Source organism: Sturnira hondurensis, unplaced genomic scaffold, assembly GCF_014824575.4.
Source record: "Sturnira hondurensis isolate 20B ecotype Veracruz unplaced genomic scaffold, ASM1482457v3 Scaffold0016433, whole genome shotgun sequence".
In the NCBI taxonomy this organism is placed as follows: domain Eukaryota; kingdom Metazoa; phylum Chordata; class Mammalia; order Chiroptera; family Phyllostomidae; genus Sturnira; species Sturnira hondurensis.
This window is the reverse complement of record NW_028089064.1, coordinates 971,032-990,575: the sequence shown is the minus strand read 5'-3', so window position 1 is coordinate 990,575 and position 19,544 is coordinate 971,032. Positions and strand designations below refer to the sequence as shown.

The 19,544-nt window shown below is 33.4% G+C and overlaps 1 long non-coding RNA gene across 1 annotated transcript; it reads left to right on the top strand.

Annotated features, from left to right (window-relative positions):
- The first annotated feature begins 1,864 nt into the window (after window positions 1-1,864).
- LOC119000904 (uncharacterized) lies at window positions 1,865-17,249 on the top strand. The gene is made up of 3 exons (XR_005069440.1): window positions 1,865-1,947; window positions 11,168-11,171; window positions 17,238-17,249. It is a non-coding gene; the product is annotated as an uncharacterized LOC119000904 (long non-coding RNA).
- Window positions 17,250-19,544: the final 2,295 nt, after the last annotated feature.

Here is a 19,544-nt window from a genome sequence, read left to right as displayed (position 1 = left end):
GTGGTGTAAACTATCAAAAAATAATATTTTTCTTATATCCTTCCATTTCAAATTATGTTTAGAACTTGTATAACACAATATTTAGTCATATATTTTACATATTTACCATAACTATTGTTTCAGTTTCCAATTTGTCATTACAAATGAAGAAAATTTGTAATTAACTTGTGTGTGAATGAGTAATTTCCAAAGTTATGTAGTATAGACATATAGGAAAACACATAATTTAAAATTTCCAAAAACACAATTAGTATTTTCTTAACTAAGAACAATCTGTTCCTATAACATTTCTAAACAAAAACATGCATTTATGTAATTTAAAACAGTTTAATTATATTATTTCCATTAAGAAAAAGAAAAATATAATAATGGGGATCTGTTTTATATGCTTAATAAACTACTTTTTCTTTACATAAATTGCCCCCAAAATAAAATGTAATAAGTACTTCTTGGTAAGTGTGACAATTTTTAACATTGCTATTTTCTTCCAGTATCATTGACTATAGAGTAGCACACATTTGAGATTATTTTATAAATGTTTGAAAAATTAATTTGTATGTATATTATCCACAGTAGTGATATCTAATTAGTTCAATATAATGACAAACAAAAAATTATAATATTTTTCCTGCACAGCGGTATGGGCTTGTGGGAATTTGAGAATTCATTTAAGAAGCTTGGATATATCTCAAAATATACCTGTTTGTTCAATGCCTGTATCTAGTATGCAAAGCAGTTTCAGAATTGTTAAACAATACACCCACCAGAAACAAATTAATCAACAAAAGTGCAATGTTTATCTACAATTTTTATCCTTATAGCTTTTAGTCATAATACTATTTCCAGAGTTAGTTAAATCAGTTCCTTTTTAATTCTACCTCATTTAGAGGAATGATGTTGTACATGTACAATAAAGGTAATTAATTTGTCACAGCCTGCATTCCATCCTTAAATTGAACAATATAGTGGTTGAATTTTATGGAGACTGCACATACAGTGAAGTACAGTTCTGTGGGTTTTCATAAATGGATAAAAGCGGAAGTGTACACCCACTGTCTTAGAACCACAGAGAGTCCCTTCACTGTAAAATTTCCACCTATATTTCCTTTATCATCAAGCTGTCCCCTGTTGACTAACCACTGTCAAATACTGATCTGTTTGTTTTTTCCTCACTGAGGACATTATTTCATTGGGTGGAGGAGGGTGGGAGGAGAGAGAGAGAGAAAGAGAAACATCCTTGTGAGATAGAAATATTATCAGTCTCCTCGTACTTGCCCCAAACAAAATTGAACCTGACACCTGGGACTGTGCTCTGACTGAGAATCGAACCTGAGACCTTTTTGGTCTATGGAAAAATGTTCCAAACAACTGAGCCACACTGGCCAGGGTATGATCTGTTTTCTATTTTATCATTTTCCCTTTTCCAGAATGGCATATGAATAAAATCTAGTAAATCTCAATATCCTATCTTCAGCAAAAAAGGACATTTAAAGAGTAAATGTTTTAAACTTATTCTAATCCAGAGGGTAAATAGTTAATCATCCTACTCAAGGAGATAGATAACAGAAATCCAATTAGTACCATTTGTTCCAAGCAAACAAAAGGACAAAGGATGGGTGAAGTCAGAAGAATAAGTCTCATTTTGATGATTCAGAATAAAGCTGATAAATAATTTACTAAGATCCTCCCATAAGACCTGCTCTAAACTCCCCATCTTTAAAACCCTCAAGACATAGTCACATTTGTTTATATCTTTCCTTTGTTTTCCTAACCCAAGGAGATGATGTATCAGCAAAAATATGGCTAAAGTAGATGTCTGAGATTTTACTGCCTGTGGTTTCATCTATGACTTTTATGATTTCAAGTGTAACATTTAAGTCTTTCATCTATTCTGAGTTTATTCTTGTGTGTGGTATACATAGGTGGTCTAATTTCAGTTTTTTGCACGTCTTCTGAGTTTTTCCAACTTCATGTACTGAAGAGACTGTTGTGACTTCATTGTATGTTCTTATCTTTTTTGTCATATATTAATTGACCATAAAAGAGTGAGTTTACTTCTGGGCTCTTGGTTCTGTTTCATTGATATATATGCCTGTTCTTATGCCAATATGTTCTTGTGGCTGTTTTGAATACAATGAACTTATAGTATATTTTAATGTCAGGTATTATGATACCTCCAACTTTGTTATTTCTCAAGATTACTGAGGCTGTATCAAAAAAAAATTTTGCACAGCAACTAAACCACCAACAAAATAAGAAGGAAACTCACTGAATGGGAGTACGTATTTTCCAGTGATATATGTGATAAGACAGTAATTTTCAAAATAAATTTAAAAAAAACTATACAACTCAGCACTAGGAAGTCATACAATCCAACTAAAAAATGGTCAAAGTACCTGAATAAACACCTCTCCAAAAAGGATATGCAGATGGTCAATACACATATGAAAAAAAAGTTCAACATCACTTATGATCAGAGAAATGTGATCTAAAACCACAGTGAGATATTGCCTCACACCTGTCAGAATGGTTATCAGTTAATCAACAAGCAGCAAGTGCTGGCAAGGATGTGGATAAAAAGGAACTCTAATACACTGCAAGTGATGCAGACTGGTACATTCACTCTGGAAAACAGTACGGAGTCTCCAAGAAAAATTAAAAATAGAACTGCCTTTTTATCGAGCAATCCCACATCTGATAATATACTTGAAGAAAGCTGAAACACTAAATTTTTAAAAGATTTTATTTATTTATTTTTAGATAGAGGGGAAAGGAGAGAGAAAGAAAGGGAGATGTGTGTTTGTTTGCCTCTTGCACACCTCCAAATGGGGATCCAGCCAGCAACCCAAGCATGTACAGGGAATCAAGCTAGTGACTCTGGTTTGCAGGCCAGCATTCTGTCCACTGAGTCACACCAGCCAGGGCTCAAAACACTAATTTGAAGGAATGTTTGCACTTTTATGTTCATTGCAGTGTCATTTACAATAGCCAAGATCTGGAAACAGCCCAAGTATCCATCAGTAGATGAGTACATAAAAAAGGTTTGGTATGTTTACACAGTGAAATACTACTAGGACTTAAAACAAAAAGAAGAAAATCTTACCTTTTTTTGTGACAGCATGGATGGACCTGGAGATCATTGTCCTCAGTGAAATAAGTCAGTTAGAGAAAGATAAACATCATGTGACCTCACTTTTATGCTGAATCTCACAAACAAAATATTAGAGAACAAAATGGACACAGAGGCATGGACTTTCGGAACAGGCTGACAGCTGTCAGATGGATGGTGGTTGTGGGACTGGATAAAAGAAGTTGAAGGGATTAAACAAAAGTGTGTGTGTGTGTATAATCACATAGAGACAAAAATGTGACCACCAGAGGCAAAGGGGGCTGGAGGAGGTAGATTTGGGCAAAGAGGGAGGAGATAGGGACCAAACGAGGCTGCTTGGGGCAAGGGGCACATCATGCAGTATTCAGATGATGTTGTTTTGAGTTGTACACTTGAAACCTGTATGCCAATAAATTCAATTTAAATAAAAAGAAATTAAAAAGTATAATAAAACCTTCAAGACAAAAATAAAAAAAAAAACACAGTGCTTTTGCTTTCCCCCTTCTCTCTCCTCAGAGGCATTATCTCTGCCTTTCCCTCTCCAAAGCTCTGAGAGCCCTTCTTTTGTCTAACTTGTTTTCTTAGCCCATTTTTTGTATGGCTCATTTTTCTACCTCTGTTTCTTTCTAAATAAACTTTCTCTTATCATTAAAAAAGATGGAATCAGCCCTGGCTGGTATAGCTCAGTGGATTAAGCGCGGGCCTGTGGCGAACCACACGATCGAGGTTCGATTCCCAGTCAAGGGCACATGCCTGGGTTGCAGGCCAGTTCCTGGTTCCTGGCAGGGGACGCAGAGAGGCAACCATACATTGATATTTCTCTCCCTCTCTCCTTCCCTTCCCCTCTAAAGATAAATAAATAGAATCTTAAAAAAAAATAAATTATTTTAAAAAGATGGAATCACACAATAATTAGAGCATTGAATCTGGCTTCTTTTACTTAATAAATGCATTAAAATTCATACCTATTGTAGTGAGATTCGCACAAATACATTTTCTCTTCTTGTCACTGAATAGTATTTCTTTGTATAAATGAGCCAGGGTCTATTTATATATTTCTAGCAAATGATATTATTGTTGCTTCTAGATTTTAGCAATTACAAACAAAGTTTCTGTATAAATTCACATATAAGTTTTATATCAACATAACTTCAATTCACTTGGGTACAATCCTAAGAGTTTGATTGCTGAGTCATATGGTTACCTTTATAAGAAAGTGACAAATCACCTTCTACATGTTGTTATTTTACATACAGGGAATTTTTTTCTTTAGAGCGGTCCATTTACATATTGTTATATATTTAGAATTGTTTGTGTTTTAGGATTATTTGGCTATTCTGTTTTCTTGAGTATCATTTACAGTTTTAAAATCCAGTGCAAAAATTTGTTTTGGTGATTTACACATCTACAACAAAAGACTCTGTTTCCACTTTTTAGAGTAATTCTTATGTTGTTTGAAATGTTATCAAAGACTATCATTAATATTATTCCACACTGGTGCCTCTTCTTGTCACTCTGTTTTACTATTCCTCAAATTGTATTAACTTTCCACCTGATGGTAATAAAAACCATTCCACAATTAGGTAAGAATTTGCCCCTTAAAATCCAGATAGAAAACCAGCCTCCTAAAAACCCACAATAAGGAAGAAAATAGGAGGAAGGAAAAAAATCTTATGTGGCTCGGGAAAAAAAATCTTATTAACTTTTGAACTGAGACTTGGCTAAGATCACAGTTCAATAAATTTGACAGTTTTGTTGCTTGTGATCTTATTTTCAAAATGTTATGGTATTTTAAAATCTATTAGAAAATAATTGGATTTTATTAACCTGTAGATAAATCTTTCTGGAGATGTATGTGTGTATACATATTTTTTCTTTTACCATTTTATTCTCTTTCAGCAGGATCAAGTACATTTTTTATTTTCTGCACATTTAGCAATGCTTGCAAGAGACTCAAATTTTGAAACTGTTGAAAGTTCTATGTCTCTGGACCATGTAAAACAGGCCTAAATAACCAGTTACTTTTGTTATTTGAGCTTCAATTGCTTTCTCAACTATCTTATTTTTATTTATATATATTTCTTTACTATAAGTGCAAAAAAAGTGTTTAAAATAGCCGTTTCATATTTGGCCACTGACAAAAGCATACTCTAATTCTGCTTCTATTTTCACTTGGAATTCATGCCAAAATAAGTGAGTTTTCCATGATGTTACATCTTTCTCAATCATGTCTCCTATTTGTGTTAAGTACATAATATCTTAGGGGAACTGAGGCTGGGTATCTTGATTCTCGTTTCTGAGAAGTCTGCAGTCTGTAATGTAATTTACTGTTATACACGCCAACTTAATAGTTGACTGTTTTCAGTTAGAACACAGGCAAGAAAGTGTGCTGCTGAGATATATACAAAGATGAATCCATTACAATTGCTTAAACCTTAATCAGTCATTATGATGGGAATTTTTGGTACTTCAAACTGATGCAATTAGTCTATTTGTGCTGGAAAATACTATCTACTGGAAGGTATTTAAAAAACTGACTCAGTGCCAAGTTCTGTTTTTTAGTGAAGCTTCGTTTGTTCTCAGGATACCTAGAAAATGTTAAGCAACATGTTAAAAGAAAAACAAAATAAAATACTAATGTTTATTGGGGATCTCTAAAGGAATTGTAATGAGCTATGTGTGATATACAAATCTAAAAATGCAAGGTCAGTGAGGAAGGATCACAGGATCATTAGGAATTGTGATTTGCTGCCTCATCAAAGTTGTCAAAACTAACTACTAAGAGTACAAGGATTAAAACAAGTGTATTTAATTACATTTATACATTAAAATAAACTTATTAAAATTATCACAAATTCTAACAAATTTGCAAATAATAAAAATTTTAACAAAAGTATTTATAAAGCATAATTTAGATATACATTTCTTATGAAAGTTATATAGAAAGGTTGTTTTAAATGGATTGTAATGAAATTCAGTTAATAATGCCTGTTTATTAAAAAAAATTTCCATTAAGTTTAAATTAAAAAATTTATTGTTATAACACACATGATAAGTAGCATTATATATACTTGATATATTTAAAGGACTGTTTGTTTTAAATGTTTAGCTGATTTTTCTTACATTTTTTACTTAACACCAGGATGTAGTATAGATAATTCAATTAGCAGTGTCTTATATTACACTTAATAATATTATAGTTTCTATTATTAAACACTTCATTGTTCTTTATTATTTATGTATTTGATAGACTCCATTTAATTCCCAAATTCAATATTTTGAATATGTTTAGTACAGTAGAAACTGGCCAGACTTTTGGCCAAGATGGAGGCCAAGGTAGATACACTTTGCCTCTTCACACAACCAAAAGAAGGACAACAAAAAGCTTAAAAACAAAAAATAACCAGAACTGCATGAAAATTGAACTCCATAGAAGTATGACAATCAAGGAATTAAAGAAGAAACATTAACACAGACCTGTAGGAGGAGTGGAGATGGGTAGCCAGGGTGGAAAGTATTCGTGGCAAGATGGCAGCTGGAGGAGAGGGCAGTCCCCCATTTGCTTGCAGATAAACTGAGAGGAACAACTTGGGAGTGAGACAGACTATGCAATCCAGGCCTCTGGTGTGGGGAAATAAAGCCTCAAAACCTCTAACTGTAAAAACCTGTGGGGGTTGAAGCGGGAGAATAAACTCCCAGAATCACAGTAGAGTTCATTGGAAAGACCCACATAGTTCTAGGACATACACAATACTATCCACCAGGAATCAGCACCAGAAGGGATCAAATTTGCTTGTGACTCATGGAGGAAGTAATGAAAGCCAGTCAAGAGCTGAGCAAGCAGCATTTGTTCTTTCTGGGATCTCTCCCCCACATACAGTGCCACAATGTAGTGACACAGTGACATGGGTGGCCCTGTCCTGACAAATACCTAAGGTTCAGCCCCTTACTATCTAACAGGTATGCTGAGACCTAAAACAAACAAACAAACAACAACAGTAACAACAACAACAAATGAAAGAAAAGGTCAAAACTCCAGGAAAAATACAGCTAAGCGATGAAGAGATAGCTAACATATCTGATGCAGAGTTCAAAACACTGGCAATCAGGATGCTCACAGAAATGATTGAGTATGGTTGCAAAATAGAAGAAAAAGTGAAGGCTATGAAAAAAGAAACAAGGAGAACCAACTGTAAAGGGAAGGAAACCAGGACTCAAATCAATTGTTTGGAGAAGAAGAAAGAAATAGACATCCAAACAGAACAGAAAGAAGATACAAGAATTCAAAATAATGAGGAGAGGCTTAGGAACCTTTGGGACAAATTTAAACATTCCAACACCTGAATCATAGGGGTGCCAGAAGGAGAAGAGCAAGATAAAGAAATTAAAAACTTATGTGAAAATATAATGAAGGAGAACTTCCCCAATCTTACAAAGGAAATAGACGTCCATTATGTCCAAGAATCTCAGAAGACCCAAATAAGTTGGACCCAAGGAAGCACACATCAAGGCACATCATAATTACACTATCCAAGATTAAAACTAAGGAAAGAATCTTAAAAGGAGCAAAAGAAAAGGAGACTGTTACCTACAAAGGACTTCCCATAAGACTCTCAGCTTATTTCTCAAAAAAAGCTTGAAGGCTAGAAGCAGCTGGAAAGAAATATTCAAAGTCATGAAAGACGAGTATCTACATCCAAGATTACTCTATCCAGCAGAACTATCATTTAGATCGGAAGGGCAGATAAAATACTTCCCAGATAAAGTCAAGTTAAAGGAGTTCATTATCACCAAGTCCTTATTATATGAAATGTTAAAGGGACTTATTTAAGAAGAAGATTGAATATACAAATAGTAAAATGACAACAAACTCACAACCATCAACAACTGAACCTAAACAAAAACAAAAGTAAACTAAGCAAATAACTAGGAATAGAATCACAGAAACCAAAAACACATGAAAGGCTGTAAGCGGGGAGGGGAAGCAGGAAGAATGCTGGGGAAAGTACAAGGAATAAGAAGCATAAGTTGTAGGTACAAAATAGACAGGGGGAGGTTAAGTATAGTATGGAAAGTGGAGAAGCCAAAGAATTTATATGTGTGACCCATGGACAGGAACTAAGGTGAGGGAATGTTGGTGGGAGGAGGGTACAGGGCAGAGGGGAATAAAAAGGAGAAAAAAATAGGATAACTGTAATAGAATAATCAATCAAATATATTTAAAAATTTCCACAGTAACTATTATACATATAATGCAGGCTATTTGAGAGAAACACAACTTAACTGAAGAAACACATTTCACCATAGTTAAATTATCAATAATAGTCTATGGTAGACTTATAAAACATCTTTTTAGACAATAAACAATTAATACAACTTTTTAAAAGATTTTATTTATGTATTTTTAGAGAGGGGAAAGGAAGGGAGAAAAAGAGTGAGGGAAATATTAATGTGTGGTTACCTCTCATGCACCCCCTACTGGGGACCTGACCCACAACCCAGGCGCATGCCCTGACTCGAACCAGGAACCCTTTGGATTGCAGGCCAGCACTCAATCCACTGAGCCACACCAGCTAGGGATAATTAATACAATTTTAAAAGAAAATTTGAGGGTTGTGTTTGAGGGCCCACATTTAAAGAATTCTGATATTTGAACTTCATATCCAACAAAAATACTGAATTAAATGATCAGAAGTTAATTTATAATTAAACTCTTGTAGGCTTTAATTCATTTTTAATTGTGTTACCTATGTTATCCACAGAAAAAGCCTGTCACCTTAGCTAATATTATGTTGCACTGTATTAAATATAATGAAATTTGCTACTATAGACTAATTCAATAAAACAATTTCATATTTTTCTGACAATGCTATTTATTTTAATTATATAAATTACCCAATGAATATCTCTTAACTTACTATGAATATGTAGATTTATAGATGTTATGCATAACTTTCTTTTTATGCATCATTCTGAATTATAGATTACTAGGGGCATTTAAGTTCAGAAATAATTGAATGATACAAATGTATGTTGTATGGAAAATATGTTAATATTACAATGAATATAAAATGAATATATAGTTTCTATTTGGTAATTTTGTTAAATTTGATCACATGTGAATTTGGACATATAATTCACATATCTTACAATTCACCTAAAGTGTACATTTCAATAATAGTATACTCACAGAAAGATTTTAGAACATTTCCTTCACTTCAAAAAGAAATCACATACTACTTTCTGGCTAGTGTAGCTCAATTGATTGAGCATGGGCCTGTGAAGCAAAGGTTTGCTTGTTCAATCCCTAGTCAGGGCACATGCCTGGGTTACAGGCCAGGTACCGAGTAGGGGGCATAGGAGAGGCAACTACACATTGACGTTTCTCTCCCTCTCTTTCTCCTTCCCTTCCCTTCTCTCTAAAAATAAATAAAAAATACTTTTAAAAGGAAAGAAATTCATACTAATTATCCTGTCCCTACCCCCAACTGACTACTTCCAGTCCTAAGCAAACATTAATCTACTTTTTAATCACCCTAGACTGACCCCAATCCGTACTTCCATATAGATGGGATTATTATCACACAGCATTTGGTCCTCACTGCCTGCCACAACCCTCTAAGAGAAAATTCCAGGGGCAAAGGTTTGGTGACACAGGAGTCTTTATTCAAAAGCTTCACAATTTTGAAATAACAGCTTTCCACATGCATCAGTCTCTTAAATCTATCAAATAAGACTTAGCTCTTTAACACCTGAGTTCTCCAAGAATCTCTCCCCAGTTTGTTTTAACTGTATTATTTCTATAGGGTTAGTTTACAAACTAAAACATAAGATAAAAAGATACACAATTTTGGAAGAATGGCAGGCTTCTGCCTCAGAGGTCATTCTCTCTAGAACACCCAAAGAAGAATAACCCTCTGCCATCCCCTGCCAGATCAGTCTGATCCTAAGCTGCACCTGGTTTTCCTTCCCATCCAAAATACCATGTGTTGGGAAATGCAGGCAGCTGCAGACTATCACCCAGGCATCCCCAAGGAAGAATAGAGCCCCAGAGCCCCAAAGAGCCCCTGAGCTAGTGAGCCTCTGCTCTCTTTTTATTCCAGGGAGCCCCTGTAGACATTCAGTCCTGTCCTAGGCTGTGTATCGCTGCCTTGGGCAAGCTCTTCCTACGGTCCCTCCCTACTTCTTCTCAGCGATCTGATCAGATCTCTCTGTATCCAAATCATATAGTAGGTGGTTTTTATGCCTGCCTTCTTTCATTTATCATGACACTTTCAAGGTTTACTATGTTGTAGGACAGTCTCCTTTCTTCTGGCTATTATGAATAATGCTATTATGAAATCCAATATTCTGTATAGGCATATACTTTCTTTTCTCTTGAGTAATGAAACAGTAGAATTGCTGGGTTATTTGGCTCTCTAAGTTCATCATTTAAAAAATCTATCTGATTATGTTCCAAAGCAGCTGCATCAGCAGTGATGAAAGTTTCAGTTCTCCACATCTCTGGAAACAGTTGTTATCTACTTAATTATGGTCATCTTAGTGGGTCTGAAGTGATATCTTATTGTGGTTTTGATTTGCATTTTTCTGGTGTGGAGCATCTTTTTAAATGCCTACTGGCCATTTGCATAACTTCCTTGGAGAAATGTCTGTCCAGCTGCTGCTTGCATTTTTTATTGGATTATTGGTCTTTTTTTATTGAGTTGCAAGAGGTTTTTTAATATTCTAGATGCAAGTCTCCTATCAGATATATAATTTACAATAATTTCTTCATTTCTTGTTTCACTTTTTCATTACTTCATGATGATCTTTGAAGCACAAAGTATTTTTTATTTTAATAAAATCCTATATATTTAATATTGAGTGGAAGTGGATGTAGTAAGAATAGAAAGGAGGGAGTTATTCAAAGAAAACATGAATGTGACTTTTAATAGGGTAAGTTCCTGAAACTGTGAAACGGAGATTTAAAGTTTATTTAGAATATACATTTTTATAACACCCATCAAGTTTTATTCAAGGTGTATCATAAGGTATATACCTTTTGAAATATATTGACAGATATGTACAATGAATATAAAGAGTAGTAACTTAAAATGTACTGGATGATTTTTAATAGTTGTATACATTCATTAAATTTACTACCATAATAAAGTTAAAGATTATCATATTTCCTTCTAAAAATCATTTTCCTTCTAAAATCATATTCCTTCTAAAAATCATTCCTGCCTAAAAATCATAGGCAGTCCACTCCTTCTCCTACCATTTCTGATATCAGGAAAATAGTGATTGACTTTTCAGTGTAATTTGTTTTTGTTTTAATAGAAATAGAATCGTATAGAAGGTACTCTTGTGTCTGTCTTTTTTAATTTAGCATGTAGCTTTTGAGACTCTGTTGCATGAATCAGTAATTTGTTGGATACAATTATACACATGTATATGTATATATACTTTATGAAATATATGTAATATAAATAGGAATTGTTACATAGTATACATTTCTTTTAAAGGTGACACTAATATGATTTCTCAGAAGCTTATGACTAAGCAAAATTGTTTAATATATTTTGAGTACTACATATACTCATGAGCTACATGTTAATAAACTTCTCAAACTATATATTATTATATAATGTTTTTCCCATGTATTTTCTTCTATGCTTCTGAAGGCAAGTGATCAGGGGATTCTTAGAATAATAACTCTAAAAACAAAATAATAAATACAGTCATGGGTAGGTTTGCATAACTTTCAGAAGAGTCATTCAAATCTAAAGACTGTAGTCATTATTTACTCAACTACTAGAAGCTTCACAAATATATTGCAAAACTTTAATAACTGAAATTTTAATGTGAATGGTTAAATTATTTTAGCAGTTACAAGAAATCCAATTATCAGAATTTCGTACCTAAAAAATTTTGTAATTGGAAATTTTAAGCATAAGATTAAAGTAAGTGCTATTTTAGAGGAGGTATTCAATCAGAAAATATCACAATATATATACAGACAAAATAGTATAGCAATTTATCAGCAAATATCCTGAGCTGACAACTAGATTAAATAAATGAACAAAATATAACAGGTTGGAGACAAGCCGTCATGAAAGGAAACTTGCAAACTGAAGCTGAAATAATGCCACTAAACATGATGCTGCAGAAGATCTTAGATTTAACCAAATGACAAATGAAAGTCTGCTGTTGTTGATGTATCAGAAAATGGAGATTAGATAGATAGGAAAAAAAAGGATGAACAATGAACTTGGAATATGAGTGAATGTAGAATATTTATATGCACATATTTATATATTTAATCTTATTATATGTGCATACATATTTATATACTTAAATATATATATGATGTATAATTATTCACATATTTAACTATACATGTATATATAGTGCATAATAAATAACTGGTATATGATTATGTATATATACACATTAAACATATGCATATATTATATAATTATACATGTTAATACATTTAAATATGTATTGTTTAAAAGATACGTATTTTGAAATCCATATGTATTTGTTTAGAAATATATACATACAATACGCACGTGTTGTGTGTGTGTGTTTATTTGCTCAGAAGATTTTTTACTCCTGGAACTATAGTTTCTTAGAATTTAAAAATAAGTAAAAAACAACAAGAAATAATGAAGTTAATGATCCTGTTAACCTAGTAAGGGCAAAACACTCAATAAGACCATGGGATATATACCAAATTAGGAAGACTTACACTAACATTTAGATATTTATTTTGGTCTTTTCTCTATTCCAAATTATCTGATCTCCCACTGACTAACATTTTCCAAACTGACACAGACACCCATGTGTGTGCACACTCACACATATACACAGCCAGAAAATTGATATTGAAAGATTTTTTTGTTTGCCCAATATTTCCATGAAAAATAGCACCACTAGTAAATTTTTTCATTTAAAAATTAATTAAATATTCTAAACTTAGTGGTATGCTCTGTTTAAAACATTTCCAACTGCCATCTTCCATACATAGAAAAGTGAATATTTCACTGATTTATTAATTCTCCCAATGAGAATCAAGGAGTATAAATCACTACAAGAGAATCATAAGAGTATGAAACATGGATGAAGACAGATCATGTGATTAGTTTGGAATAAAGAAACTGTCTTATCAACACCAAATTACTAAATACCAGGAAGACATATCAACTAATTTGGATGATTTGGGTAGCTAACATTAACTATAAATTGCTCTGCCACTAATTTATCTTACTTGCAATGTTAGATATCTAACACTTACTATATCACAATGGATATGTTTAGTCACGTGAGTCTTACATAATGCCACAATTGCACCTCCAAAATCCCGTCATACTGAGCATACTGAGATGCATAAATTGTCCTTCTTTATAGTAATTCTTATAGAAATAACATTTCGATTACTGAGTACACAAAATATCATCTTCCGTGTAGTGAATAAACATTTTAGAGGGCACATGGGATGCTTGACATTCTTTTAGATTGTGGGGATACAGTAGAAAACAATGTAAAATCTCTTTCCACATGTTGCTTATAAATGAAGTAGGGACACAAAGTAAACAAATAAATAAATTAGTATGTGATAAATAATAAGGTTGACACTACCTCCTTAGAGAGAACTTTACTAATGAAGGTGACATCAGTGTGATTAAAAGAACATCTTCAGTTTTAAAGGTATTTGGTGTGCACGCGTATCACAATTTGGCCTCAGCACAAAGTAAACATACATCTGTAAATTCTCTGTAACAACTTCAACAAAAGTTGGTTGAAAGTAAATAAATCATAGATAAATTTGACCAATATTACCTATATAACCTTTACACTACTTGATGCAATTTTATTATGATTTCTTGTGATAATATAATGATATTTTATTATATAGTAATATTATCTTCTTAAAGAAAATAAGTCCATGTTCTAGCATGAATTACTGACTACTTACTTAGATTCAGTGATTTTTTTAAGCTACAGAATATTTGTGTCACTATTACATAACTGCCAGTAAGAGTTTCTGCAATTAGCCCTCAGCATTTTAGTGCCTGCCACCTTCTCTCTGGGTCACTCTCTCATTCAACCTAGTTAATATTACATTGTAAAATTTATTTTCTATATTCCATCACTGATAATGTTGTCTGAAAATGAATAAATAAAAGGAAGTAAAAATTATATTACATTTTCTCCTTCAAAAATGTCATAAGGCTCAGACAAATGACAAACTTCACATTTCCTGGCCTTAGTTATGCTCTCCAATTTCTTTATAATTTACCAAATTTTTGAATGAGAGAAGAGCTACCATATATCAATTAATTATCTATAAATTTTATAGTCTTCATGTCTATAAAATTCAATAATATGACTTCAGTAATTTAGACTCACAAATATTTCTATCATGGTAATTCACTGATGTCTTTGTGAAATACACTCTTATGCAACCTCAAATATTTACTTTAATATTTACTTTAATTACCTACCTCCACTTCAGCTTTTCTTAAGCAGAATAAAGAATATCCATGGTAGTAACTGAGAGGTAAGTGTAGCTTGTTTGTTCCATATATGTATGTGTATATGTGTATATGTGTATATGTGTATATGTGTATATGTGTATGTGTGTATATGTATACACATATACACATACATACATATATGGCCTGTCTAGAAGATATACAGACATGTTTTTCATCCAGATATGAAAAATAGAGACATTTATTGAAGAAAACACACGATACAAAAATCATGGTACATAGGACAATGACACCTCCATCCCCAACAAAGTAGGCATCTTGAGGACCTCACATAGTTCTCCCAAATTGCCATTACTACCCCTTGGTATTTTCCTGAACCCCATCAACAGTTTGAAATCTCGTCTCTTTCAAAGGTGATTTTAGTTTTGGTAAAAGCCAGAAGTCACAGTGTGCCAGTCTGGGCTGTGGGGGGACTGAGTCACATAGGTGCTTTGATTTTTTAGCAAAAAAACTGCATTAGACATGATGCATGAGCAAGTGTGTTGTCATGATGAAGCTGTAAATCACCACCAGTTGCCCATAGCTGTGGTCTTCTGAATCACCTGAATAGTTCCTGTGGAGGAATGTTCAAACTTAATGCTCAGTCATTTTGAATGTGCTGGCCACAGAGTACACATGCTTACTCAAGTGCATCTACTGCCCCCATTGACTAGTACAGTGAAGTAGTCATTGTTCACGAGTGTGCATTCCACTACACTTACATAAGCTGCCAGGGTACATTGATTTCACTCAAACCATTCCTGTTATATTAATAATGACTAGACTTTTTCTGGACAGAACGTATATAAATTAACTTCTAGAAGTCACAAAATAAAATGACTATACTTTCCCAGAACCATTTATTGAGGAGACTTTCTTTATCCATTGTATGTTTTAGATTCCACTGTCAAAAATTAGTTGCCCATATACATGTGGGTTTATTGAGTTCTAAATTCTGTTCTATTGGTCTGTGTATATATTTTTCTGACATTACTACATTGTTTTGATTACTGTAGCTTTGCAGTATAACTTGAAGTCAAGGGAGTATGTTGCCTAAAACAAGCTTTTTTTTCCCTCATGATTGCTATGCCTATTCTGGGTCTTTTATGGTTCCATACAAATTTGATAATATTTTCTCTTTCATTTAAAAATACCACTGGGATTTTGATGGGGATTTTATTAAATCTGTATACTGCTTTACGTAATATAATTATTTTAACTGTATTTATTTTTCCAATTCATGAATATTAAATATCCATTTCTTTGTGCCTTGCTCAATTTCCTTCAATAATACCTTGTAGTTTTCAGTATATAGATCCTTCACATTATTTGTTAAATTCATTCCTATGTATTTTATTTTTATTGTCACAATTATAAATTATTTTTTTCATTTCTTTTTTCTGAAATGTCTTTGTTAATATGCAAGAATGCAGTGGATTTTTGTACATTGCAGCTGTTGTTTCTGGGTGCCAGAAAGGAGACAAGAAAACATAGGCACTGTTCCACTTTGGGGAGTTCTGTGTGGAGCTGGAGATTGGGGTGGCAGGGTAGGCCAAAAGGTCTTGCAAAGACATAAATTGCTGGAGAACAAAGACTTAAGGTCATCAACAAGTGCCAGCGGCGGTTTCAGAGTAGAAACAGGATGTGCCAGAACAGGCAGCAGGTAGGGATGAGAGAACAGCTGGGGTCCCTGGGTTGGTCCTACCTGACAGTAAAACCAAACCAAAGAGGCCTCTCTTCACAATCTTGCCAACAGTTGTTATTTGTTACTTTATTGATGAAGGTCATCGTGAGAGGTTTAAGGTAACATCTCATCGAGTTTTTAATTTGCATTTCTATGGTGATTAGTGTGACATTGAGCATCTTTTCATGTCTCTGGGCCCTCTGTATGTCCTCCTTGGAGAAGTGTATATTAAGGTCTTTTGATCATTTTTTAATTGGATTTGGCTCCCTGGTATTAAGTTGTATTTGTTCTTTGTATATTTTGGAAATAAGCCTTATCAAATTTTGCGTTTGCAAAAATTTTCTTCCATACAATAGTCTTTCTATTTGTCTTGCTGATGGTTTCTTTAGCTGTGCTAATGCTTTTTAATTTTTTAAACAAAATGTGCTATATATAAACAATGGAATATTATTCAGGCTTTATTTATTTATTTTATTGTTATTCAGTCATAGTTGTCCTCATTTTCCCCCTATTATTCTCCCCTGCCCTACCCAACCCCCACCTCCCACACTCGATCTTTCCCCATCCTCCTGTTATCTTTGTCCATGTATCCTTTATACATGTTCCTTGACTTGGCTTTTCCCCTTCTTTCCCCTATTATTCCCTTCCACCCTCCCCTCTGGGTACTTTGTTCTTTATTTTCATGTCTCTGACTCTATTTTGCTTGTTTGTTTTGTTGATTAAGTTACACTTATATGTGAAATCATATGATATTTGTCTTTCACTGTCTGGTTTATAATACCAATCCAAAAGAACCTGTGCACCCCAATGTTCATAGCAGCTCAATTTACAATAGTCAAATGCTAGGAACAGCCTAGATGCCCATCAGTAAATGAGTGGATCAAAAAACTGTGGTACATTTACATAATGGAATTATATGAAGCTTTTCAATTTTATCATATGTTAATTGTTTATGTTTATCATATGTTCAATTTTATCATCTGTAAATTTTCTCTTTTGTTTCCAGTGCCTTAGGAGATATACCAGCAAAATATTGCTACATAAGATACCTGAGATTTTACTGCTTATGTTTTCTTTTAATATTTTTATGGCTTTGCAATTTACATTTAGGGCTTTTTATCCATTTTGAGTTTATTTTTGTGTATAGTTGTTGGTCTAGTTCCTTTTTTGTATGTACCAGTCCAGTTTTCCCAACACTATTTATTAAAGAGACTGACTTTGGTCCCTTCTATGCTCTTGCCACATTTGTCAAATATCAGCTGTGGCCACTAAGGAAAGCAGTATGGAGTTAATCACAAAAAAACTAAAGATGAAACTGGCTTGTTACCCAGTGATTCCACTTCAGGAAGTTATGCAAATAAACCTGAAACACTAATGCAAAAGAACACAAGTACCCCGTGTTCATCTGCTATCTGCAATAGCGAAGATTCAGAAGCAGCCTAAGTGCCCATTAGTAGATGAGTGGATGAAAAAGCTGTGGTATTTTTACACAACGGAACACTATAGAGGTGAGGAAGCAGCAGGGGTTCCTGGGTTGGTCCGACATGACAGTAAAACTAAACAAAAGTGTTCTCTCTTCACATCCTTGCCAGCAGTTTTTGTTGGTTGGTTATTGATGAAAGCCATATTACACAGCAGTAAGAAAGATAAAAACTCCTACATTTTGCAATAGCTTGGATGTAACTGGAGAATGTTATGCTAAGTGAATTAAGCCAGTCAGTGAAAGGCAAATACCACATGATTTCACTTACCTGTGAAATCTAATGAACAAAATAAACCAATTAACAAAATATCAATAGTAACAGAAGCTTAGATACATGAAACAGACGGACAGCCACCAGAAAGGAGGAGGGGGACAGGATGAAATATGGTGAAGAAGTTAACCAAAGAAAATTCATGCACAACCCATAAACATAGGGACAATAATTTGGGATTGAATTAGGGAGGAAAGAGGGTAGGACTGAGTGGTAGAGGGGAAATGGAGAAAAGGAGGGAACTATAATAGAATACACAATAAAGACAAATTAATTAAAAAATAAAACCAAACAAACAAAAATGTGAGAATATATTTTCAAATAATACCTTGATAAGGTATTGATATCCAAAATATAAAAAGAACTCATGCAATTAAATAACAAAAATCAAGCTATCTAATTAAAAAAGGGTAGAGGACTTAAACAGACACTTCTCCCAAAAAGACATACAAATAACCAACAAATACATGAAACAATGCTCAACTTCACTAGCTATTAGGAAAATTAAAGTCAAAATTATAATGAGATACCACCTTACACCTGTCAGAGTGCTATTACCGACAAGACAAACAATCACAAGAGTGGGAGAGGCTATGGAACAAATGAAGCCCTCCTACACTGCTGAGGGTCTGCAAACTGGTAAAGCCTCCATGAAAAACAGTATGGAGGATTTTCAAAAACTAAAAATTAGAGTTACCAAATGACCCAGCAATTCCTCTTCTGGTTATCTACTCTCCAATTTTGAAAAAAAAAAAACTTTTCTTCATAAAGATATATGTTCTCCTATGTTCACTGCAGCATTATTCACTGTGGCTAAGACATAATTTTATGGATAATTATATATAAAGAAAATGTGGTATGTTATGTAATAAAATACTACTTAGCAAGAGAAAAGAGGAAATGTTGCCATTTGCACCAACATGGTGGAATCTTGAGAGTATGATGCTACAGGAAATAAGTCAGATACTAAGGACAAGAATGATTTCACTCATATGTGCGATATAAAGTAGAAAGCAACATGCATGTAAAGCAAATGAACAAACCTAACTGACCCAGACAACAGTGTGGGGGTTACTAGTGGGGAAGAGAGATAGGAAGATGTAAAAAAGGGTATAGGAAGTCATATACATGGTGATAGAAGGAGACTTGACTTTTGGATGATGAGCACACAATGCAATATGCAGATGATATAATTCAGAATTATATACTTATATTATTAATCAGTGTTACCTCAATAAATTTAATAAAAATAAAATAGAATAAAAAGTTTATATGAAGTAGAAGTTTATACTATGGATATATTGAAATTGCTTTAAAATAACTTTTAAAGTATATTAAAATTATCATCTGAAATGTTAAGAAGCCAGAACATTTTTGAATGCATGCTTAACAGTTGAATCCAACTTCATTGTTTAAATATGCATACTTACTAAACTATAAAATTAAAGTGAGATATTCTAGAAGACTTAGGTAAA